The sequence below is a fragment of the Bos grunniens genome, chromosome 28, assembly GCF_055505025.1.
Source record: "Bos grunniens cultivar Pamir isolate PY7600 chromosome 28, Bosgru_T2T1.0, whole genome shotgun sequence".
Lineage (NCBI taxonomy): Eukaryota > Metazoa > Chordata > Mammalia > Artiodactyla > Bovidae > Bos > Bos grunniens.
In genome coordinates this window covers 26,770,330-26,795,997 of record NC_141192.1, presented here as the reverse complement: position 1 = coordinate 26,795,997, position 25,668 = coordinate 26,770,330, and the positions used below count along the sequence as shown (strand labels likewise).

Sequence of the window (25,668 nt, the reverse complement as noted above, 5' to 3'; positions counted from 1 at the left end):
TTTTAAAAGAAAACCTCTATGACCTAGATTTGGGCAGAAGTGCCTTAGTTTATTCAGTATGATATAACAGACATACCATAACTTGGGAGCTTAAAAAAAAAAAATTATTTCTCACAGTTTAGGAGGTTGGGGAATCCACGATCAAGGTTTGAGCACATTAAGGTTTGAGCAGATCAATGTCTGGTGAGGGCCTGCTTTCCAGCTCATAGATGGTGTCTTTTCACTACATCCTTAAGTAATAAAAGGGAAAAGGAGCTTTCTAGGGCTCCTTTTACAAGGGCACTAATCCCATTCATGAGGGCAGAGTTTAGCCTCATCTACTCCCAAAGGCTTCACCTCCTATCATCACTCTGCAGGTATTACAAAATATGAACTTGGGGAGATGCTAGCGTTCAGTCCATAGCACTGAGAAATGGTCACAAACTAAAGGAAACTAGAGAAACTTGACAGCCAAATGCAATGTGGTAGCTTGGACTGATCCTAAAACACAAAGAGGACACTGATGTAAACACTGATGAACTCTAAGGTCTCAACAGTAATGTCATTTCTTGGTTTTGACAATTATATCATGGTCATGCAAATTTTTAACAATGAGGAAAACTGGGTGACAAGTATAAGGTAAAACTCTACTTTGTACTAACACACAGCTTTTTTCACTCTAAATTATTAAAACCTGAGTTTTTAATATTTTAAAATATTTTCTTAAAATGGGCAAAGAGTTGATCTAAAAATACATACACTGTGCCAGACTCACAGGACAATAATGATGATGTCTACTTTGCATACAACAGTGAAATGAGAAGGGGGGAAGTTAATGCACAATGGTTCTCCAGTAACTAACTTCTACACCATTTTCACCTCCTTCCTAACAATTTGGGACTCATCAACTTCTGTCTTTCCTTAACCACCTACATAAAGGATAGGATGATTTTAAGTGAAAAAGGCAGAGTAAATATAAAGGAAAAGAAGAGAATACATGAGGACTGGAGGCTGAAAGATGTGAAGACTGTACTAGGGATCAGGTTGGGACTGTTTTTAAAAGATAAAATTTTTACAAGTAGGGTCTAGGCATAGAAAGCAAATCTACAAGTATAAAAGGTGGGAAAAAAAGGTTTTGTTTTAGAAAAAAAGCTTGCTGTGCATTACACATACAGCTTAGTTATGGTTATTTCTTGAAGAAGCTACAGAAAAAATAATTTCCATACCCTTAGATAACTGCAATATTAAAGAGATTAATACTGGCAACTGAGGTGCTAAGTAAGGAGACCTGACTTAACCTGGATAGGAGATAACTTTGAGTCTTTAAAAAATGGGCTATTTTAAAATTTGTTCAGTTCTCTGTTGATCTTATAAACTTAAGAGACTATAATCAGTCACCTTCATTTTGAAGTATTGTGACTTTATGTGTATTTGATTCAGATGGCCTAAAAACCAGTTTGTTTCTTCAGGCTAGTCACTTGTGAAATGGGAATGTGTCTACATAGTAGAAATGCTTACAAAATAACAAATTTTGAAATGTAAACAACAAAGAGTACTTCTCATCACAAATAGCAGAAAAATAAGTTGAGGATAAAGTAATTATAAGATTACACAGATATCTCAGAATCCAAAAAGGAACAAAAGATGTGGGTCTCACAGACTATATATCTAGGAAGTTGTTAACCATAACAGTTCTCTTCATCTCTCACTGTTGCTTCTTTTTTGAAGTTTGAAGCTTCATACGAGAGAAAAACTAAAAGTTATATGTGTACCTATTCAAAGAGGACCACTCACATTACTCCAAGTTTAGCACTATACAGGCTAGGTGTCCATCCTTGATCTGATCATCAAAGACTAGGAGAAAGAAGGATGCTGCAATACAAAAGAAAGCATTTAGGTTTTCTGATACTGAAGGGAAAAAGGCAGTTTTCAGAAAAACTGTTATCTTCAATAAAGAAGGTAATTTTCAGCACAGTTAAAAAATAATATAAACGTATGTGACATTTTGGGGCCTCCCATATATCTTACAGGCAGATTATCAAATGTAATTCATGTTTCCATATCTTAAATCTTTAAAAGAAATACACTACATTTTTTGTTTGTATTACATGGGATATCAACTAAATAGTTCAAGAATACAGTATTTTCTGAGCTCCCAGATACTTTTCTATGACCTTATATTTAAGGTGACTACCATGTCTGAAATCAACTTTTGCACTGGTCTGATAAGTAACCTCGAACAGGAATGGTCTGATACAGCTGCTGGTGCTAAGTCACTTCAGTCGTGTCTGACTCTTTGTTACCCCATGGACTGTAGCCCACCAGGCTTCTCTGTTCATGGGGATTCTCCAGGCAGGAATACTGGAGTGAGCCGCCATGCCCTCCTCCAGGGAACTTCCCAACCCAGGGATCGGACCCAGGCCTCCCACACTGCAGGCGGACGCTTTACCATCTGAGACACCATGGAAACCCATACTTCCTCCTATTTTGCTACTATTTTAAATTACCTTAGAAAATCAGTGTCACAGTAAACTACCTCTTCTCCTTCACACCATAATTTAGCTCTATTAAAATATTATTTTAAAAACTAGTTCAAAATTCATTGGCTAATGAGAACTTCAGTTTTGGGGAAAAGAAAGTTTAAAAATGTCTGGATTTAGGTGCTCCTACATGATATGGCATTCCAACTGTATTTTCATACCAAAAGTAAAGTTGGCCCCTGAAGGGTGACATTTTCAATAAACTTTTATGACTCCACAGTATGCAAAAAGGTAAAAAATGAAAAACAAATTTTTATACAATGTTTGTGTGTGTATATACATATATATAATCTAATCTTTGATTCAAGGGTTCCCCCCTCCCATATACGAACATTCAATCAGAAACAAAGGAAACGAGTTTCCTTAACTTCAGTTACAAAAAGGCATAGAGGTCAATGAGTGTAAATAGATGATTGAAAAAAAAAATTTAATAGACCATATATTCCAATGGTTCTCAAAATACATAAAACAATATGCAGAGGAAATTCCATCCCTTTGCCCCTCCTTTCCTATATCTATATATTCATTCTTCAAACAAACAGACCCGTTTGAAACATACCGTATCATGAGGGTAACCAGAATTACTGATTTCTTATGCACCCTTGTGGAGTTCCTCTACGAGTGTATCAGTAGACACAAACATACGTATTGACTTCTCTCCCATATCTTATACTTACTTTGAAAAAAATAATATAAAGCTATTATGTAGAACAGTACAACTTGCTTTCACTTAATAATATGAAGTTATTTTTAATTATCATTACATTTAAACTACTAATGATAAAAACAAATATAAGGCTAAATAAAAGGCCTCATTTAAATGTTATACACACACTCACATATTTAGGTTTGTCAGCAGTACTGATGTAAAACCATATAAAGAAAATGTTAATGATTTATATGACTGTAAATGAGAAATGAGATTTTCTGGGAGTTAGCAGAGGTTGCTTACCTATCTTCAGTAAAACATTAACCTCAGTGAGATCTCAAATGGCCTCTGTAAAAAGTATGGCAACTCCAAGGCTTAAGCTTAAACCAGACCACAATTAATACGTGAATAAACAAGTTACCTAATTAAAGTCAAGAACCTCCATTTTCAGCCCTGTAGCTATTTAGGTGAAGTGGCTAAAAACATAAAACTGAATAAAGAATATACATTCCATAAATGGGCAATACTATAACTAACACTTTCTCATTTCCTCCTGGTATAAAGCAGCATAAAAGTTGCTGCTGCTGCTACTGCTAAGTCACCTCAGTCGTGTCCGACTCTGTGCGACCCCATAGAGGGCAGCCCACTAGGCTCCCCTGTCCCTGGGATTCTCCAGGCAAGAACACTGGAGTGGGTTGCCATTTCCTTCTCCAATGCATGAAAGTGAAAAGTGAAAGGGAAGTCGCTCAGTTGTGCCGGACTCTTAGCGACCCCATGGACTGGAGCCTTCCAGGCTCCTCCATTCATGGATTTTCCAGGCAAGAGTACTGGAGTGGGGTGCCATTGCCTTCTCCGATGAAAGTTGCAGGAACACTGAAAACCCAGAAACTGTACCATGCAATTTTTTTCTGCTTCCAAATTCAAAGAGGGGATAGAAACAAACTGTGGCCTGGACTCTTGTTACCTTCAAAATATGTATTTTTCTGTGCAGAAAAAAATCTTTCATAAGAAAACTATATGTTACTACGAGCCCAAAGCATTTATCATGAAATCACCATAGTAAAAACATATATTTAAAAGTCTATAAAAAAGAAAATTAAGACCTAATACTATTATCCATTTTTAAAGCAAAGCAACCCGAAAGATTGCTAACCAATGATAATGTTAAGAAAATATTCAAGTGTCATCAAAGTACCAAAAAAAGTGATGCTTTTTCCACCAAGAGACAGACTAAAGCAGGTGTCAATGGGTCAGCAATGAGAATTTATGTCATCATCTCACACCATGGAGACTACAGAGATGTACTAGTTATTTAAACTAAGACTAGTCCAGAGTTAACAACATGACTAATAAGATGCTCTATATAATCCATAAGTATGATTCATTTCTACAAATAGTTTACTAGGTAAAATATAAGGACCCTGAGTGTAGGGTCTTATAAGGCTATGCTTTAGTCCCATGTCTGTCAATCACAAGCTGCAGGTCCACAGACAAGCTGCTTACATCTATAGCTTCAGTTATCTCATCTGCAAAGTGTAGATGATAAAAAGCTGTTAACGATTTAATTAGATGATACTTTAAAAAGTACCTCGTATGAAGTAAAAGGACTTCCTTGGTGGTTCAGATGGTAAAGAATCTGCCTGCAATGCAGAAGACCTGGGTTGGATCCCTGCGTCAGGAAGATCCCCTGGAGAAGGGAATGTCAACCCACTCCAGTATTCCTGCCTGGAGAGTTCCATTGACAGAGGAGTCTGGCAGGCTACAGTCCATGGGGGTCACAGAGAGGCAAACACTACTGAGTAACTAACACACACACACACACACACACAAAGTAAAAAGTTCTCAATAATGCTGTGCTGTCACATACTGTATGTCATTGATGTAAAAGATATTATCTTCTAGTATCTTGGGGATAGAGATATCTCTAAGGGAATCTCTTAGGGAAAGAGAAATTAAAAATACAAACAAAACATCTTTAACTATCATTGTCAAAATGCTGATAGAAAAATATGGAAAGCAAGCATATATACAAATAATTAGACTGCAAGGACTTACAGAAATGTTGAATGCAACAGGAATAAAATTATTTTAAACTATTTATCTGAAAAAACTCCCCACTTGTTTGAAAGTTATTTCACAAATGCACACTTCAATCTTTCCTGTTATTTTGAAAAGTACATACTAAGTGCTTTCTTATGTTTCTTTTTCATGTACTTTAAAACCTTACTATTAACTTGAAAATCATTCTACCATGTTACTTGTGATTAATATGTCAACAATTGTTTAAAACAACTGTTCTTCATTTTCAATGTCATATTAAGGTCAGTACAGTAGCAACACCAACATATGACATGAATTGAGATCTATATGAGTAAAGGACTATAAAACTCACAATCAATTATGATCTGCATATGAGTAATTTGAAAGCATGTATTAAATCAGTAAAAAATTAATTTTACGTTTGCATTTCCTAAAAAAAATATTAATTTCACCTGCTTCCACATCTTCATATTAAAAAAAGGACATGCATATAGACTTACTCTGAGGGCACTAGCTGAATGGGTGCAACCTGAGCTGAAGTTTACAGAGATTCTGGAAGTAATAACAATGCAAAAGCCACAGTCTGCTCAGAGATAAAAGGCTATCAAGAGACTTACCAGCACAAACCTGGAACCACAAAGTAGGCTAACAAACCAAACCTTGACGTAAGAGTAAAACTACCCTACTCTTTCTACCTTCATGGGTCTACAAAGAAAGTTGAGTTGGTAGCGAGCAAACATAACTTAAAAACAATTTCTTTGAAGTTGTAACCATGAATCAGCCCTCACATGGACTTATTCACATTAACTTAGTAATACAAAAAAAATCTTTAAGCTTAAATTTAAAGTGATCTAAGACCATCATCAGTTCAGTTCAGTTTCTCAGTCATGTCTGACTCTTTGCAATCCCATGGACTGCAACACTCCAGGTTTCCCTGTCAATCACCAACTCCCGGAGCTTACTCAAATTCACGTCCATTGAGTCAGTGATGACATCAACCATCTCATCCTCTGTCGTCCCCTTCTCCTCCTGCCTTCAATCTTTCCCAGGATCAGGGTCTTTTCAAATGAGTCAGTTCTTCGCATCAGGTGGCCAAAGGATTGCAGTCTCAGCATTAGCTGAGGGACTCTCAGCTGAAAACACTGTTGAAGGGACTCTCAACAATTTTCTCCAACACCACAGTTCAAAAGCATCAATTCTTCGGCCCTCAGCTTTCTTTACACTCCAACTCTCACATCCAAACATGACTATGGGAAAAACCAAAGCTTTGACAAGATGGACCTTTGTCGGCAAAGCAATGTGTCTGCTTTTAAGTATGCTGTCTAGGTTGGTCATAACTTTTCTTTCAAGAAGAAAGCATCTTTTAATTTCATGGCTGAAGTCACCATCTGCAGTGATTTTGGAGCCCCCCCAAAAATAAAGTCTGGCACTGCTTCCATTGTTTCCTCATCTATTTGTTATGAAGTGATGGGACCAGATGCCATGATCTTAGTTTTCTGAATGCTGAGTTTTAAGCCAACTTTTTCACTCTTCTTTTTCACTTTCATCAAGAGACTTTAGTTCTTTGCTTTCTGCCATAATTGTGGTATCATCTGTATACCTGTGGTTATTGATATTTCTCACGGTAATCTTGATTCCAGCTTGTGCTTCATCCAGTGTGTTTCATGATGTACTCTGCATATAAGTTAAATAAGCAGGGTGACAATATACAGTCTTGATATACTCCTTTCCAATTTGGAAACAGTCCGTTGTTCCATGTCAAGTTCTAACTGTTCTTCTTTGACCTGCATACAGATTTCTCAGGAGGCAGGTCAGGTATTCCCATCTCTTGAAGAATTTTCCACAGTTTGTTGTGATCCACACAGTCAAAGGCTTTGACATAGTCAATAAAGCAGAATTAGATGTTTTTCTGGAACTCTTGCTTTTTCCATGATACAAAGGAGGTTGGCAATTTGATCTCTGGTTCCTCTGCCTTTTCTAAAACCAGCTTGAACATCTGGAAGGTCATGGTTCACATACTGTTGAAGCCTGGCTTGGAGAATTTTGAGCATTACTTTACTAGCGTATGAGATGAATGCAATTGTGCCGTCGTTTGAGCATTCTTTAGCATTGCCTTTCTTTGGGACTGGAATGAAAACTGACATTTTCCAGTCTTGTGGCCACTGCTGAGTTTTCCAAATTTGCTGGCATACTGAGTGAAGCACTTTCACAGCATCATCTTTTAAGATTTGAAATAGCTCAGCTGGAATTCCATCACCTCCACTAGCTTTGTTCCTAGGGATTCTTCCTAAGGCCGATTTGACTTCACATTCCAGGATGTCTGGCTCTAGGTGAGTGATCACACCATTGTTATTAGCTGGGTCATGAAGATCTTTTTTGTATAGTTCCTCTGTGTATTCCTGCCACATCGTCTTAATATCTTCTGCTTCTGTTACATCCATACCGTTTCTGTCCTTTATTGTGCCCATCTTTGCATGAAATGTTCCCTTGGTATCACTAACTTTCTTGAATAGATCTCTAGTCTCTTCCATTCTATTGTTTTCCTCTATTTCTTTGCACTGATCACTGAAGAAGCTTTTCTTATCTCTCCCTGCTATTCTTTGGAACTCTGAATTCAAATGGGTATATCGTTCCTTTTCTCCTTTGCCTTTTCATTCTTTTCAAAGCTATTTGTAAGGCCTCCTCAGACAACCATTTTGCCTTTTGCATTTGTTTTTCTTGGGGATGGTCTTGAACACTGCCTCCTTTACAATGTCACGAACCTCCATCCATCATTCTTCAGGCACTCTATCAGATCTAATAACTTTAATCTATTTGTCACTTCCACTGTATAATCATAAGGGATTTGATTTAGGTCATACCTGAATGCTCTCGTGGTTTTCCCTACTTTCTTCAATTTAAGTCTGAATTTGGCAATAAGGAGTTCATGATCTGAGCCACAGTCTGCTCCCGGTCTTGTTTTTGCTGACTGTACAGAGCTTTTCCAGGTTTGGCTGCAAAGAATATAATCAATCTGATTTCAGTACTGACTATCTGGCGATGTCCATGTATAGAGTCTTCTCTTGTGTTGTTGGAAGAGGGTGTTTGCTATGACCAGTGCGTTCTCTTGGCAGAACTCTATAAGCCTTTGCCCTGCTTCATTCTGTACTCCAGGGCCAAATTCGCCTGTTACTCCTGGTATTTGACTCCCTACTTTTGCATTCCAGACTCCTATAGTGAAAAGGACATCTTTTTGGGGTGTTAGTTCTAGAAGGTCTTGCAGGTGTTCATAGAACCGTTCAACTTCAGCTTCTTCAGTATTACTGGTCACGGCACATACTTGGATTACCGTGATATTGAATGGCTTGCCTTGGATACAAACAGAGATCATTCTGTCATTTTGGAAATTGTACCCAGGTACTGCATTTCGGACTCTTTTGTTAACCATGATGGCTACTCCATTTCTTCTATGGGATTCTTGCCTGGAGTAGTAGACATAATGGCTATCTGAGTTAAATTCAGCCATCCAGTCCATTTTAGTTCCCTGATTCCTAAAATGTCGATGTTCACTATTGCCATCTCCTGTTTCAGTTCAGTTCAGTCACTCAGTCGTGTCCAACTCTTTGCAACCCCATGAACCGCAGCACACCAGGCATCCCTGTCCATCACCAACTCCTGGAGTCCACCCAAACCAATGTCCATTGAGTCAGTGATGCCATCCAGCCATCTCCTGGATCCAGTTGTCCCCTTCTCCTCCTGCCTTCAGCCCTTCCCATCATCATGGTCTTTTCCGATGAGTCAGCTCTTTGCATCAGGTGGCCAAAATATTGGAGTTTCAGCTTCAACATCAGTCCTTCCAATGAACACCCAGGATTGATCTCTTCCAGGATGGACTGGTTGGATCTCCCTGCAGTCCAAGGGACTCTCAAGAGTCTTCTCCAACACCACAGTTCAAAGGCATCAATTCTTTGGCACTCAGCTTTCTTTATAATCCAACTCTCATATCCATACATGACCACTGGAAAAATCATAGCCTTGACTAGATGGATCTTTGTTGGCACAGTAATGTCTCTGCTTTTTTAATATGCTATCTAGGTTGGTCATAACTTTCCTTCCAAGGAGTAAGCGTCTTTTAATTTCATGGTTGCAGTCACCATCCGCAGAAATTCTGGACCACTTCCAATTTGCCTTGATTCATGCACCTAACATTCCAGGTTCCTATGCAATAATGCTCTTTATAGCATTGGACTTTACTTCCATCACTAGTCACATCCACAACTGGGTATTGTTTTTGCTTTGGCTCAGTCTCTTCTTTCTTTCTGGAGTTATTTCTCCACTGATCTCCAGTAGCATATTGGGCACCTACCGACCTGGGAAGTTCATCTTTCAGTATTCTTTTTGCCTTTTTGTACTGTTCACGGGGTTCTCAAGGAAAGAATGCTAAAGTGGTTTGCCATTCCCTCCTCCAGTGGACCACGTTGTGTCAGAACTCTCCAACATGACCCCATTGTCTTTAAAGTGATTGAAGACCATCACTACGGTGCTACTCCAGGTATGTGGCAGACTGAACAGCAAATCCTCTCTACCTTCATTCTAGGCCTCACAATATTCTCACAAAATCCCCCAACCATCTTAGCCTGGAAAGGGGATGTGGAGAGTTAAAAATTAACTAAGCAAAAGGTATCATGGACAGCAAACAGGAAAAACTTTAAGACATGAGAATTAACAGATAGTTTAACATAGAATAATTAGAAGTTGTGAATGTTTAAAAAAATAAAAAGCTTGAAATGTGCAGAAAACAGAATTTTTTTTTGCTATTTACAAGAAAGGCAAGCAGAATTAGAAAACAATCAGTTAGAACTTCTAGGTACAAGAAAAGAGACTAGTTGAAAAAAAAATTTTTTTAATTATTTGTTTTCTGGCTGCACTATACGCACGTGGGAGCTCAGTTCCCCAACCAGGGTTCAAACCCACGGTCCCCTGCATCCCTGCACTGGAAGCAAGGCATCGTAACCACTGGACCACCAAGAAGTCCCCTTAGTTGAAAATTTTTGATAAGAGCAATGGATGGTTGAAAGGTTATTAAATATCACGGAAAAGAGTAAGCAAAGTACAAGACACGTCAGAGCAAATACAGCACAGAGACAAATCAATAAAACAGTAACAAATAAATGAAAAGGAGAGTGTGATCAATTGTACTTTAAGTCTAATTCACTGTTTCACTAACAGGAGAGGGATGGCAACGTTGAGCAAGAAAGCATAGCCCTGCCCCCACGAGTTACATATTCTAGCAGCAGACTGACATTCATCACATAATCACATGAAATATATACAATTAAAATGTAAAAATTGTAACTGTGACTGATAAAAAACATTACAAAAATTTACTAAGTACTTTTAATTTAGACCATGCGTATAGAGCCCTTCCATTAAGAAATGAAGTAATATCTGAGGTATAAATCAAATTATTTGGGAATGTGTTCTAAAGCTGAGATAAGCCAAAATGCCAAGGCAGGAGAAAATATGCTGTTTTTTAGGAATTCAAAGAAAATTACATGGATAAGCTAAGAAGAAGAATGCGGCAACAGGGGATGGAGATGTGTGGTGAGAAGGGCAAGATCATGCAAAATCTTGCATGTTTACTAAATGGATGTTTGCTCTTTTATTTAAGATTAGAAGACACTTAAGACTTCTAAGGAAAGCAGGTGAAAACTAGATTTTCATTTGGAAAATATATTTGTAACTGACTTTTTCTGAGAACCAAAGAATGCTGGGAATTCTTTCTAAAACCATTATCAAAATAATGTTTTTATAGTAATGATGTACTTAACTGTAAACATTAAGTACAAGTTAATCACAAGTACAATAAATGATGTAAAGAAGGTCATTATGAATTCACTGTCCCAGTAGTGAACTTCCCTCTTTTACTAAGTGAGAGAAAAGAGAAACGCTGTCACCAGATACCTTTGATTTTTAGACCTCTGAAATTAACAATGTTATGCTGTTATTTTATGTATTATAATTGAGATGAACATGATGGACAGGGACTTTTATATAAACTCATATATTTCACTTTCCTCTATTTCTAAAAATAAGTTTGCTATTTTAGTTAACTTTTACATTTACTTTCGACTACCTTTATTGTTCAGAGTATATTCTATTTGAATTTTCAATTTCTTTAGTTTATTCTACAATTTTTATCATTTCCTAATCTTTTAGCAATTTGTTAGTACTTTTATATTAATTTTCAAAAATTTAATCTACTTTAATTAAAAAAACAAACGCCTTATGGAACTTTGCTGAGAAGGGAAATTTAGTTTAAAAAATAAAAAGCATGAAAGTGTTTCTCAAATTTCTCTCACATGTGTTGTGACCCACTTTTTTGTCTTTTTATTTTGAAATAATTATAGCTTCATAGGAAACTGCCTAAAACAAAAGTCATCTACTTTCTTATAACAAGTAACATCTGATAGAACAATAACATAACGTCAAAACCAGGACTATTTCTCCAGATTTACATGTACTCATACCTGTGTGTGTGTATACGCATGCAATCTATTCAATTTTATCCTATGTTCAGATTCATATATTTTATTCAATTTTATCCTATGTTCAGAATCATGTAACCACCACCACAACCATTATATAGAACTGTTCCATTACCAAAAAGATCCCTAGTGCTTTCACACAGTTTATAAAAACCTTGAAACAGCAAAAGGGTATAAAGCTCCGTTTGGAAGAGAAAGATTCAGGCAATCTGTGGATGAAGAAAGGTCAAAGGTTGAGCAGCAGGCAAAAATTTTTTTTGAGGGACAGTTGTATGAGAGTAACTCTTGGTTTAAGACAAAGACACAAAGATTCTGTTGAAGCTTCGTTCTGTTTTGTGATTTCTTCTCTAGCTACTTACTCAAAAAAGACAGTGTATGCTGATGTGCATTAACTTTTGATAATACGTAATGATGAGAGGGATACCAAGTTACTGGGCTTCCCTGGTGTGGTGGCTCAGATGGTAAAGAATCTGCCTGCCTGTATCCCACTGCTGGGCATACACACTGAGGAAACCAGAAGGGAAAGAGACACGTGTACCCCAATGTTCATCGCAGCCCTGTTTATAATAGCCAGGACATGGAAGCAACCTAGATGTCCATCAGCAGATGAATGGATAAGAAAGCAGTGGTACATATACACAATGGAGTATTACTCAGCCATTAAAAAGAATACTTTTGAATCGGTTCTAATGAGGTAGATGAAACTAGAGCCTATTATACAGAGTGAAGTAAGCCAGAAAGAAAAACACCAATACAGTATACTAACGCATATATATGGAATTTAGAAAGATGGTAACAATAACCCTGTGTACGAGACAGCAAAAGAGACACTGATGTATAGAACAGTCTTATGTTATGGACTCTGTTGGAGAGGGAGAGGGTGGGAAGATTTGGGAGAATGGCATTGAAACATGTATAATATCATGTATGAAACGAGATGCCAGTCCAGGTTCCATGCACAATACTGGATGCTTGGGGCTGGTGCACTGGGACGACCCAGAGGGAGGGTATGGGGAGGGAGGAAGGAGGAGGGTTCAGGAAGGGGAACACATGTATACCTGTGGCGGATTCATTTCGATATTTGGCAAAACTAATACAATATAGTAAAGTTTAAAAATAAAATAAAATTAAAAAAAAAAAAAAAAGAATCTGCCTGCAATGCAGGAAACCCAGGTTCTATCCCTGGGTTGGGAAGATCCCCTGGAGAAGGAAATAGCAACCCGTTCTATATCCTCGCATGGAGAATTCCATGGACAGAGGACCCTGGCCAGCTACAGTCTATGGTGTCACAAAGACGCTGAGTGAATTACATACCAAGTTAGGAGTAGAGCAGGCTCAGCTTTATTTGTACTACACAGTGATGAAATTTTAAAGCAAGCTGACTTAAAGCCCAGTAACACCATAATTTAGCTGAAATAGAAGACTATATGCATCACTGTTCTTCTAAAACAAAATTCATCTGGTGTTCCAAAATTAATGTTCTTCAGATATGCTATGTTTAAATGGACTCCACATACTCCAATGAGAGAAAAAAACAAACCATAAATAGCATTTATTTTAAACTTAAAATTATAATAGTATTAGGGCTTTACCATGTATCTGTACATTATAGTGCTGCATCATAATAAGGACTGCAAAAGACTTTATCCAAACCCATATGTACCACTACTACATATACATTACTGACTCTACCTCAGAGATTATAAAAGATAAGATTTGTCTGCACACACACCATATGCCATAATACCAGGTGGAGGAGTGTATACCAGAGACTTTCTGGCATTACTAAATCAAACGTAGGAGACAATTTTCAAAATTACACACACACACAAAAAATTCTAAATCTATAATTATTTCTCCACCCAAAAAGGTCAGTCTCCCTTTTCTTCACTGTGAAAGTGAATTATTTTGATATGCCTTACAAATTCTCCTGAAAATTAAAAAAGACCTTATAAATCATCTTACTTTCTTTGAAATCCACAGGGGAGCCCCAAGATTATCACAACTATCTTTGGGCTTACCCAGTTTAGATGTCACAATGGCTTGCCAATCTTTCATAGTTCACATTAACTATTTCAACTTAATGACCTTAAGATATCAAAATCACACTTAATTCATAAAGCAGTACATGCACAGTAAGTTATCTATTTAATTTGAAAATAAGACTTTTGGAGCCCATTTACCAAGAAGGGAGGAAGAAAACTGGGGAATTCTGAAAGGACAATCTGTTAACCAGAGATACCTATGGGAAATATATGAAAGTGAATGAGAAAAGATTATCACTTCTACATAATTATTTGAACTTTTCAATAGACAGTTACTTCTTTCCACAGTTAACCATACCATGTCTCAAGTTTATTTATCTATAAAATAGGGATAATAAACATATCTACCTCAAAAAGATAATGTAAAAACACTGACAAAATTCCTGGAAGTTCGTAAGACCTCAAAAATCAAACGATGTTATTATTACTTATACTATTACATGTAAAAAAGTAAAACTTACATGATATGTTTTCAAATAGTAAGTAAAATAAATATACTTTAAAACAGTATCAAGAGAAATCTGCATTTTTCATACAACTCTTCACAGGTGCATTTAAATAATTATGTGTCAGACAGCAAGGACTGATTTACAGTACTTACATCATGCTTAGCATGTAGCAAACTTTAAAATATATGTTGAATGAATGAAATTATCACGTAACATATATATAATGCTGCTGCATTTTAAGTTACTTGTGACCATTTATAAACTAAAAAAATATACAGTGAAAGGGAAGCTCCTTTTGTAAAGAGGCAAACATCTAAAACTCAACACCAAAGCAGAGTTTTTCCATTCAAGAGCTGAAAATAATTTCTCAAATGAGAACACATAGTAAACAGACAATCATATTTCTGGACAAGAAGAAAATATAATCAACAATATCTATCTATATTTTATATGGCTACTTGCTTTTGGCTGCTTTAAATTATATAGCAATAAAATAAAAATCCCAAGCAATTCCAACTGTTACAAAAAAGACAAACAGATATGGGCAAATATTTATAATGTGAAGGTCAAATTATCAAGAAAATGATTCCAAAATAATTTTAGGATATAAAGGTTTTTAATAAATTATTAAACATTCAACATCACAGTAATCTAAATCTATGCACCAATCATTGATCCTGAAGAAACTGATGCTGACTGGTTCTGTGAAGATCTACAACACCTTCCAGAACTAACAACAACAACAAAAAACCCAGATGTCCTTTTCATCATAGGGGACTTGAATGCAAAAGTAGGAAGTCAAGAGATACCTGGATTAATACAAAAGTTTGGCTTTAGAGTACAAAATGAAGCAGGGCAAAGGCTAACAGAGTTTTGCCAGAGAATGCACTGGTCATACCAAAACATCCTCTTTCAACAACACAAGAGATGACTCTACATATGGACATCACTAGATGGTCAATACTGAAGTCAGATTGATTATATTATTTACAGAAGAAGATAGAGAAGCTCTATACAGTCAACAAAAAACAAGACGTGGAAGTGACTGTGGCTCAGATCAAGAACTCATTGCAAAATTCAGGCTTAAACTGAAGAAAGTAGGAAAAACCACTAGACCATAAAGGTATGCTGCTATTGCTAAGTCGCTTCAGTCATGTCTGACTCTTTGGGACCCCATAGACAGCAGCCCACCAGGCTCTGCTGTCCATGGGATTTTCCAGGCAAGAGTACTTTAGTGGGTTGCCATTGCCTTCTCCAATAAAGGTATGACCTAAATCAAATCCCTTATGATTATACAGGGGAGGTGATGAATAGATTCAAGGGATTAGATCTGATAGACAAGAGTACCTGAAGAACTGTTGATGGAGATTCGTATCACTGTACAGGTGGTGGTGACCCAAACCATCTGCAAGAAAAAGAATTGCAAAAAGGCAAGGTGGTTGGCCTGAGGAGGTCTTACAAATAGCTTAGAAAAGAAGAGAAGTGAAAGGCAAAAGAAAAAGGGAAAGACACACTCAACTGAATGCAGAGAGTCCCTTGGACAGTAAGGAGATCAAACCAGTCAATCCTACAGGAAATCAACCCTGATTATTACCCGGAAGGACTAATGCTGAAAGCTCCTCCAATACTCTGGCCACCTGATGGTGAAGAGCTGACTCACTGGAAAAGACCCTGATGCTGGGAAAGATTAAGAGCAGGAGAAGGGGGCGACAGAGGATGAGATGGTTGGATGGCATCATGGACTCAATGGACGTGTTTGAGCAAACTCAGGGAGACAGTGAAGAACAGGGAAGCCTGGCATTCTACAGATCATGGGGTGGCAAAGAGTAGGACATAATTGAGCAACTGAAAAATACATTTTATCCAGAGGATACTTCACTATGACCTATGATGGGACTCTGAGCCACACATTATCAGTGTGACCTCCAAAGGAAGTGATAATTAAAAAAGTATTAGTCTGACCCTCTGAGAGGGGCTACAGACTAAGTCAGCCATGCGAACAGTTTGTTATCAAGTCCCAGTAAAAACTATCAAAACCAAAGGCTTGCCTTAGCTTTTCCTGTTTTACAACTATCCATGCATATTTTTATACACTGTGGTCAAGAAGAAACAATGCTATTCATGATTCCATAGAGAGATGATCAGGAGCTCCATGGGATTCTGTACCTTTGACAGATTTTCATTTATACCTTTCCTCTGCAACAAACTATGGGCTGGTGCATAACAGTTTTCAGTAATTTCTGAGTCCCCCCCCAGCAAATTACTGAACCTGAGGATAGTTTTCAAAAACCCTTGGATTTGCAGTGGTGTCAGAAGTAAGAGCAGTCTTGTAAAGACTGTTTGTCCAAAACTGTACAGTTAACTGAGCTTAGTGCAGTTGATGTCAGAAGTGGGATTTGCATTACAAATGCTAACTACCTAAACTGTGTAGTCTGGAAGAAAAAGAATGAGAGGGTAGGGGATGATAAACCTTTTAATTCATGGGTGACAAAGGACCATTCATGGTATACAACTGTAACCAGACAATGATCAGTTAGTAGAGCTAAAAGTTATCAGTGGAATTTAGGAAGGGTGAATCTAACTCGTAGAGATCTGGCACACTGAATACATAAAGAAATGTACAATTTTTTAAATGAGCTAACTATACAATTCCTTGACTATTATTAACTGTAACAGCTAAAAAGAAAGAAAAAGAAACATTAAGCCTGATACCTGGTCAAGCTAGGGAAGAAAAAATTTACTAACTAGAATAAGCAGATTAGAGGGTCTCTCTCCCCTTCCACGAGGAAAGCAAGGGATGGCAACCAGCCTATAAAAATGAGCTTTTAATGAAATGGGTCAGGCAGACTCAATAAATAATGCCAGTTAGGCACCAGGAGTGGGAAAGAATTTGTACTGACTCAAAAGGGCCTTCTGAGAGACTGAAGTCAAAAGAGCCTTGGGAAAATGCCCCTCCATCTTAACCGCACACCCATGGGCTCCCTACAGACCTCTAAACCTACTCAAGTTTCCTCTGGGGCACTTGCAATTTATGCCAATGCACTATGACTGCCCTTGCCCTACGACTGATCACAATAAGACATATCTTAAAATATACATCTAATATTAATGTAATTACTATAATTCTCATTACTCCTTGTGTACTGCCTGTAAGAGAGAAGTGAGCCTTACTATCGATAATATCCAATCCCACACAATGATAAATAGTCTCAGTACAAGCTTGTGAACTGAGTGACACAGAGTGACTGTTTCAAACTGACTTAAGAATTCCAATAAAATGAGGAAGGGCCAATTGTAACTAAGCCTGTTCATAACAGTATCTGATATATTGCACAAGAGTCAATTCTGTTAGCAGCATAGCAAATTCCTCTGCAATACAGACTGATCAGAGTCGAACACTACTGATCAACTAACACTTTCATATATAAATATGTGTGTGTGCGTATACATGTGTGTGTTTGTATAAAATGCTCTTACACCTTACCACACTGTAAAGTATAAGGTAAACATAATTCCATGTGCTATAAAGTAGAACCTTGTTGCTCTGAGGTTTTTATCTATAAATTTTGTTGCTTAACCTTTACAACTCTACATAGTAAGTACTATTATTATGAAGGTAGTGAGACATAAGGAGAATAAATTAAGTTCATCCAGATACTAAGAATAAAGGGCACAACAGAGGTTTGAAACAGAAGTCCAACATCAAGGCTTATGTTCTTTAATACACTGCCTTCCTACATGGCTGCTAGGCTCCTGTTGGCTTTTTCAGCCAACTGCATTCTCGAAATCTATTTTAGAAGATCCCTAAGGTCATATCATGCTATGTAAACTTCTGGGCAAATAGTAATTCAGACAGAATTAAAAACAAATCTTAAACAATACTTATTATATTATATTTTACTTGGTCATTGTTTCAATCATTAATTTTATCAGAAAATCTTAATTCTTTGAACTGTTAAAAACAGATATTAATATTAATGTTAAATGCTGCATTAATATAAAAAGTAGATATCAAAATATATCAATAGAAACTTAAAACAAATTAATAAACTAACTCATTTGAATAAAACTATTTCCAAAATAAAACTTCCAGATAAACTGATTACATTAGAATTTCTACTTTCTTGGGAAACAACAGTTGTTTTCATTAAAAAGAAATTATCATTAGGCATTAACCTTCCATTTTGAAGGATGATTTTAATTACTCTATAATACTTTAATACATATTGATAATTTTAACACCACTATAATCAAGATGTTTCTACTTAAATTTTATTTGTTCATGTTTCTCTATTCATATTTATAATCTTAAAGCTGCATAATCTTTCAGATTATCTTCCAATCCTAAAGAAGGGCAATGCCAAAGAATGTTCAAACTACTGCACAATTGCACTAATTTCACACACTAGCAAAGTTAATTCTCAAAATTCTCTAAGCCAGGCTTCAACAGTATGTGAACCATGAACTTCCAGATATCCAAGCTGGATTTAGAAAAGGCAGAGGAACCAGAGATCAAATTGCCAACATCCTTCGGATCATCGAAAAAGCAAGAATTCCAGAAAGACATCTACTTCTGCTTTATGGATTATACCAAAGCCTTTGACTGTGTAGATCACAACAAGCTGTGGAAAATTCTTCAAGAGATGGGAATACCAGACCACCTGACCTGCCTCCTGAGAAATCTGTATGCAGGTCAAGAAACAACAGTTAGAACTTGATATGGAACAACAGACTGGTTCCAAATAGGAAAAGGAGAACGTCAAGGCTGTATATTGTCCACCTGCTTATTTAACTTATATGCAGACTACATCATGCGAAATGCTGGGCTGGAAGAAGCACAAGCTTGAATCAAGATTGCCAGGGGAAATATCAATAACCTCAGATACACAGATGACAGCACCCTTACGGCAGAAAAAGTGAAGAACTAAAGAACCTCTTGATGAAAGTGAAAGAGCAGAGTGAAAAAGATGGCTTAAAGCTCATTCAGAAAACCAAAATCATGGCATCTGGTCCTGTCACTTCATGGCAAATAGATGGGGAAACAATGGAAACAGTGACAGACTTTATTTTGGGGGACTCCAAAAATCACTGCAGTTGGTAATCGCAGCCATGAAGTAAATTAAAAGATGCTTACTCCTTGGAAGAAAAGTTATGTCCAACCTAGACAGTATATTAAAAAGCAGACACATTACTTTGCAGACAAAGGTCCATCTAGTCAAAGCTATGGTTTTTCCAGTAGTAATGTATGGATGTGAGAGCTGGACTATGAAGAAAGCTGAGTGCCGAAGAACTGATGCTTTTGAATTATAGTGTTGGAGAAGACTCGAGAGTCCCTTGGACTGCAAGGAGATCCAACCAAGGAGATCAGTCCTGGGTGTTCACTGGAAGGACTGATATTGAAGCTGAAACACCAATACTTCAGCCACCTGATGCGAAGAACTGACTCACTGGAAAAGACTGTGTAGTTGGGAAAGACTGAAGGCCAGAGGAGAAGGTGACGACAGAGAATGAGATGGCTGGATGACATCACCGACTTGATGGACTTGAGTTTGAGCAAGCTCTGGGTTCGCAAAGAGTTGGACACAACAGAATGACTGAACTAACTAATCTCTCAGAATATTAATTCAACACCACTCACAAATTTTCAGACATTTGTTTCCTTTTTTCTTCTCTAATAGGACTTAATGAACAACTTTCTGCACGTAACATTATGTCTTTAATTTTTCTATCTGCATGCCTGTCTAACTTATCCTAGGTATCTGATAAACAATGGAGGAACTAAAATTATTTTTACTTATTAAAAAAATTTTTACTTTTTAATAATTATTTTATAAGGATAATTTCCTAAGAGAAGAATTAATTAATCAAAGAGTAGAAACTTCTTTATGGTTCTTGAAACTTAATACTTTCCCTCCAAATAATGTCATTTGATGACACACAAGAAATGAAAGACATGTTTACTCATTGGAATCCTTCTTAGTATTAGACTTTTTCATTTAAAAATTTTAATCCTTTACTATATATAATTTAATCTCATAAAATGCTTTATCTTCCTGAGAAATAATAATCCTAAAGGTATATTATTTCATTGTTTACTAAGTACAAAGAACTGTAAAACTAAGAATTCTAATTCTAAAACACAATGATCAATATGTAAAAACTCTCGAAACGAATTTATGTCAAAGCTCAATTCACAGAATATGGCGTATCTTCACATTTCAATAAAATTTGGTTAAAGTCATAATCTAACCAAGTCTGGCAACATAAGAGCTGAACATAAATGCCAAGTGTGTCCCAAAGAGAGGTGAATTCTATTCTACCTTGAGAGGGTTTCTTTCAAAATAGAAAGCAAGTAAAAAGCATTTTCATTAGGCAAATAACCAAAAGGAAATATACCGATGAAGGTTTACGTGCTTATGATCTGATCACAACTCCTGGTCAAACCAATCCACAATAACCTATTTAGTGAAGGAAAAGCTGCATTGGAAAAAAAGAGAAGTCAGAGCTTCTTAAAACTCATTCCAAAAATTCAGATAATCATTTTAGATTGGAAAATGTAGTTGACAGTGAAGATATTCCATTTCCCCCTATGATAACTTAAGGAATCACATTTGGATTTGATTAGAACAAGGGTATTTATTCTAAACATTTTTGCTGTTTAACTACTTGCCATGTTCAACACTTGTAACTGACATTACCATAACTGGCTGATGATGCTCTCTTATACTTTGATCTTAGCATAAAGTAACAGGCAGGAAATTTGCTGTAACTCCTATTGGGGTTCTTTTTCAGTAGTTGGGATAGAGTAAATTCATCACTTTAAGCATTTACTCACTGTCTTAATATGGGTAAGGTACCCTGCTAGAGTCCTAGGATGATACAAAGATGACCATGACATGATCCTGTCCTCAAAGAACTTACAATCTATTAGAGAAAGACAGACATGTAAACAAATAAGTATTATACAAAGTAGAACGTGCCAGGTGTTAAAACAGAGTTACAAAAACCATGTTCTAAAGGAGCACAAGATAGTGAAATTAATTCTGGATGGGGAAGTCTGGAAGACTGGGCCAGCAGAAAGTAGCAGAAAACTCAGCCCCTTAGAAAATGCAGCAGTGTTACAGCCCAGCTAGGTTAGGGTCAAAGCCCCACTCCCCACAGAAGGTTTTCCTAAAGGAGATGGAGCCAGGGCCCTAACCCAGTTAGGTAGGCAACTCGTTGATTTCAATTATGAATGCAACACTTTCGTTCCCTGGTGCAGATAAATGGGATTTCATGAGTATTTTATTTCATTAAAAAATAAAATAAATTTAACAACATATTAAGTAACTTACATAAAAATGTAAGTTACCCTGGCCTCCATCATCAGAATGGCCTCAGGTGGTACCCTGATCATATAGGACCAAGCAGAAAGACAGACACCATTTCAGTGTGTTATATATGCGGTGCTTCAATACATGTTATGCTATTGAGATCTTGGGAAGAAAGATGAAAGAGACAAGAGACACTTTCAGACAAGTAACTTGGGTATTATTATACTATACCACTTTTGAAGTTTTACTTTAAAAATTTTAATGTAAACTTTAGAATAGGTTAATGAGATAACAGGATTTTTCTTTTAAGTCATGATTCCAAAAACCAGCCAGTATATTTGCTGGTTTCTATTGATTTCTTAGAATAAGGAGTAAACCAGATAATACAACCAATATGTAATATTTAACAGGTACCACACGAGGTGTGAAAACAACTAGAAAGAAGATAACACAAACATGTTTAGGTACAGAAGAACAAGAAAGCAATGATCTTGTGCCAACAGTTACAAACATTAAATCTGCAGAGAATCAGAAACAAGACTAACGCTCCACTATGTTTATCCTATTGTGCCCTCACATTTCCCTAAAATAACTCCAATTTGCATGCACACTATTTTACTACACTATATGAATTCTCAAATTCAGAGATTCGTAACTACTGGTTGTAGATCTTCTTAAATAAGTTTCATTTTAGTGAACAAATAAACAAACAACAGAATTTTAGTCACCTATATTACACATAACTGAATGTTTACAAAGTCTTAAAGTTAAAATGATTATTTTCTAGGCTATACCATCCATTCTCATTTTTATTATTTGTTCTATTAATTTTTACAGCTTCCTGGAACAAATAAAGGAAACAGAAAGGAAGACACTTCCTATCTGAATTAAGAATGACATTACATTAGACAGATTTTCTTTAAATATAATAAACATACAATTCAAAAAGACTTTCTCTCCTAAAAGGAGCTGAGCAAACAACAAAACAAATATATCTGTAATAATATTTTAAATGTCATATTAAAAAAACACAAAACATATTAGAAAAACACAAAACTCTAACACGTAATTGAAAATACAGTTCACAAAACTACAAGTGGCTTGATAAATATGAAAAAAAAAATTCATCCTATTAAAGAAATGCAAACTAAAACAATAAAATCGTATTTTAAAATACCAAATTAGAAGAATCAAAAAAACAACACAATTTGTTCCTGAATTGTAAAAATCCCCCCTTTTAAAACGTTTGTTTGGGTTTTAAAACAAGATGTTCTGAAAACAAGTAATCAATGCTTATGGGGAAGGAGTTGGAGGCTTAAGAGTCAGGGAGGGATGAGAATAATCATTTACTGGGGACAATGGAAGTTAAGTATAACTTTTAAATAATTTGTGTAGAGTATCATGTTTTAGATTTTGTTGTTTTCAGGTTCATACCCTTTAGATTCTATCACTGTGAACCTAAATTTTAAAAATAATCAGATTCAGACAAAGATTTATATATTTATAACAAGGACACTGATTACACTTTTTTCTAATAACAAAAATTCAGAAAAAACTAAATCACCAAACTAATTACCAAATAGCTGTGAAAAGAAGAGAAGTGAAAAGCAAAGGAGAAAAGGAAAGATATAAACATCCGAATGCAGAGTTGCAAGGAACAGCAAGAAGAGATAAGAAAGCCTTCCTCAGCGGTCAATGCAAAGAAATAGAGGAAAACAACAGAATGGGAAAGACTAGAGATCTCTTCAAGAAAATTAGAGATACCAAGGGAACATTTCATGCAAAGATGGGCTCGATAAAGGACAGAAATGGTATGGACCTAACAGTAGCTGAAGATATAAATAAGAGGTGGCAAGAATACACAGAAGAACTGTACAAAAAAGAGTTTAATGACCCAGATAATCACGATGGTATGATCACTCACCTAGAGCCAGACTTCCTGGAATGTGAAGTCAAGTGGGCCTTAGAAAGCATCACTACGAACAAAGCTAGTGGAGGTGATGGAATTCCAGTTGAGCTATTCCAAATTCTGAAAGATGATGCTGTGAAAGTGCTGCACTCAATATGCCAGTAAATTTGGAAAACTCAGCAGTGGCCACAGGACTGGAAAAGGTCAGTTTTCATTCCAATCCCAAAGAAAGGCAATGCCAAAGAATGCTCAAACTACCGCACAATTGCACTCATCTCACACGCTAGGAAAGTAATTCTCAAAATTCTCCAAGCCAGGCTTCAGCAATACGTGAACCGTGAACTTCCAGATGTTCAAGCTGATTTTAAAAACAGCAGAGGAACCAGAGATCAAATTGCCAACATCCTTTGGATCATCGAAAAAGTAAGAGAGCTCCAGAAAAATATCTATTTTGGCTTTATTGACTATGCCAAAGCCTTTGACTGTGGAGATCACAACAAGCTGTGTAAAATTCTTCAAGAGATGGGCATGCCAGACCACCTGACCTGCCTCCTGAGAAACCTGGATGCAGGTCAGGAAGCAACAGTTAGAACTGCACATGGAACAAGACTGGTTCCAAACAGGAAAAGGAGTACGTCAAGGCTGTATATTGTCACCTTGCTTATTTAACTAATATGCAGACTATATCATGCGAAATGCTGAGCTGGAAGAAGCACAAACTTGAATCAAGATTGCTGGGAGAAATATCAATAACCTCAAATACACAGATGACACCACCCTTACCACCCTTATGACAGAAAGTGAAGAAGAACTAAAAAGCCTGTTGATGGAAGTGAAAGAGCAGAGTGAAAAAAGTTGGCTTTAAGCTCAACATTCAGAAAACTAAGATCATGGCATCCAGTCCCGTCACTTCATGGCAAATAGATGGGGAAACAATGGAAACACTGACAGACTTTATTTTGGGGGGCTTCAAAATCACTCCAGATGGTGATTGCATCCATGAAGTTAAAAGACACTTGCTCCTTGGAAGAAAAGCTAAGACCAACCTAGACAGCATATTAAAAAGCAGACACATTACTTTGCAGACAAAGGTCCATCTAATCAAAGCTATGGTTGTTCCAGTAGTCATGTATGGATGTGAGAGCTGGACTATAAAGAAAGCTGAGCGCCGAAGAATTGATGCTTTTGAACTGTAGTGTTGGAGAAGACTCTTGAGAGTCCCTTGGACTGCAAGGAGATCCAACCAGTCCATCATAAAGGAAATCAGTCCTGAATATTCACTGGAAGGACTGATGCTGAAGCTGAAAACACCAATACTTTGGCCACCTGATGCAAAGAACTGACTCATCTGAAAAGACCCTGATGCTGGGAAAGATTGAGGGCAGGAGGAGAAGGGGACGACAGAGGATGAGATGGCTGGATAGCATCACCGACTCGATGGACATGAGTTTGAGTGAACTCCAGGAGTTGGTGATGGACAGGGAGCCCTGGCGTGCTGCGATTCATGGGGTCGCAAATAGTCAGACAGGACTGAGAGACTGAACTAAACTGAAATTACCAAACACTAGGTAAATGGATTATCATACAATATTAGGCAGCCATTAAAAACTGAGGAGAAATAAACACATTGAAACATTAACTAATAGAAAACCCAGGACCTATTTTTTTTTTTCCAGGATCTACAATTTTAATGAAGCCTCAGCTAAAACTAATGATTAAAAGAAAGCCTTGATTTTGTATCCTGCTGCTCTGCTGAATGCATTAGTTTTTTCTTTTTTTAAGTTTTTATGTGGACCATTTTTCAAGTTTTTATTGAATCTGTTACAATATTGCTTTGCGTTTTGGTTTATTTTTGGCCATAGGCATGCAGGATCTTAGCTCCCTGACCAGGAATTTAACCCACACCCTTTGTACTGGAAGGCGAAGAGTTAACCACTGGACAGTGCGGGAAGTCCCTCATTTACTAGCTTTCACGTTTGTGCATGGTATGACCACACAAAGTCATACCGTTGCCAAACAAAACTTTTACTACTTATTTTCCAAACTTAGATCCTTTTTTCCCCGTTGTCTAAGTATCATCCTTGTCTTGGTCTGGAAAAGTTTCCAGGTTTTCACAATTAACCTGTTAGCTAAGAAGAAAGATATAAAATCAGCACATGAAAGTCAACTACATTTCTATACTCTAGTAATGAAAAATATGAAAATAAAATTAACAAA

General features: G+C 36.7%; 1 protein-coding gene across 38 annotated transcripts in view; it reads right to left on the bottom strand.

Moving 5' to 3' along the window:
* JMJD1C (jumonji domain containing 1C) overlaps nucleotides 1-25,668 on the bottom strand; it is a 316,832-nt gene that overhangs the window by 154,481 nt on the left and 136,683 nt on the right. For 14 of the 38 annotated variants that reach the window (XM_086382227.1, XM_086382230.1, XM_086382252.1 and 11 more), the window contains one exon: nucleotides 1,774-1,851. The exons of the other annotated variants lie outside the window; for them this stretch is intronic. The gene's annotated coding sequence lies outside the window, so the exon portion shown is untranslated. The remainder of the gene's footprint in view (nucleotides 1-1,773; nucleotides 1,852-25,668) is intronic. 38 annotated transcript variants of the gene reach the window in all.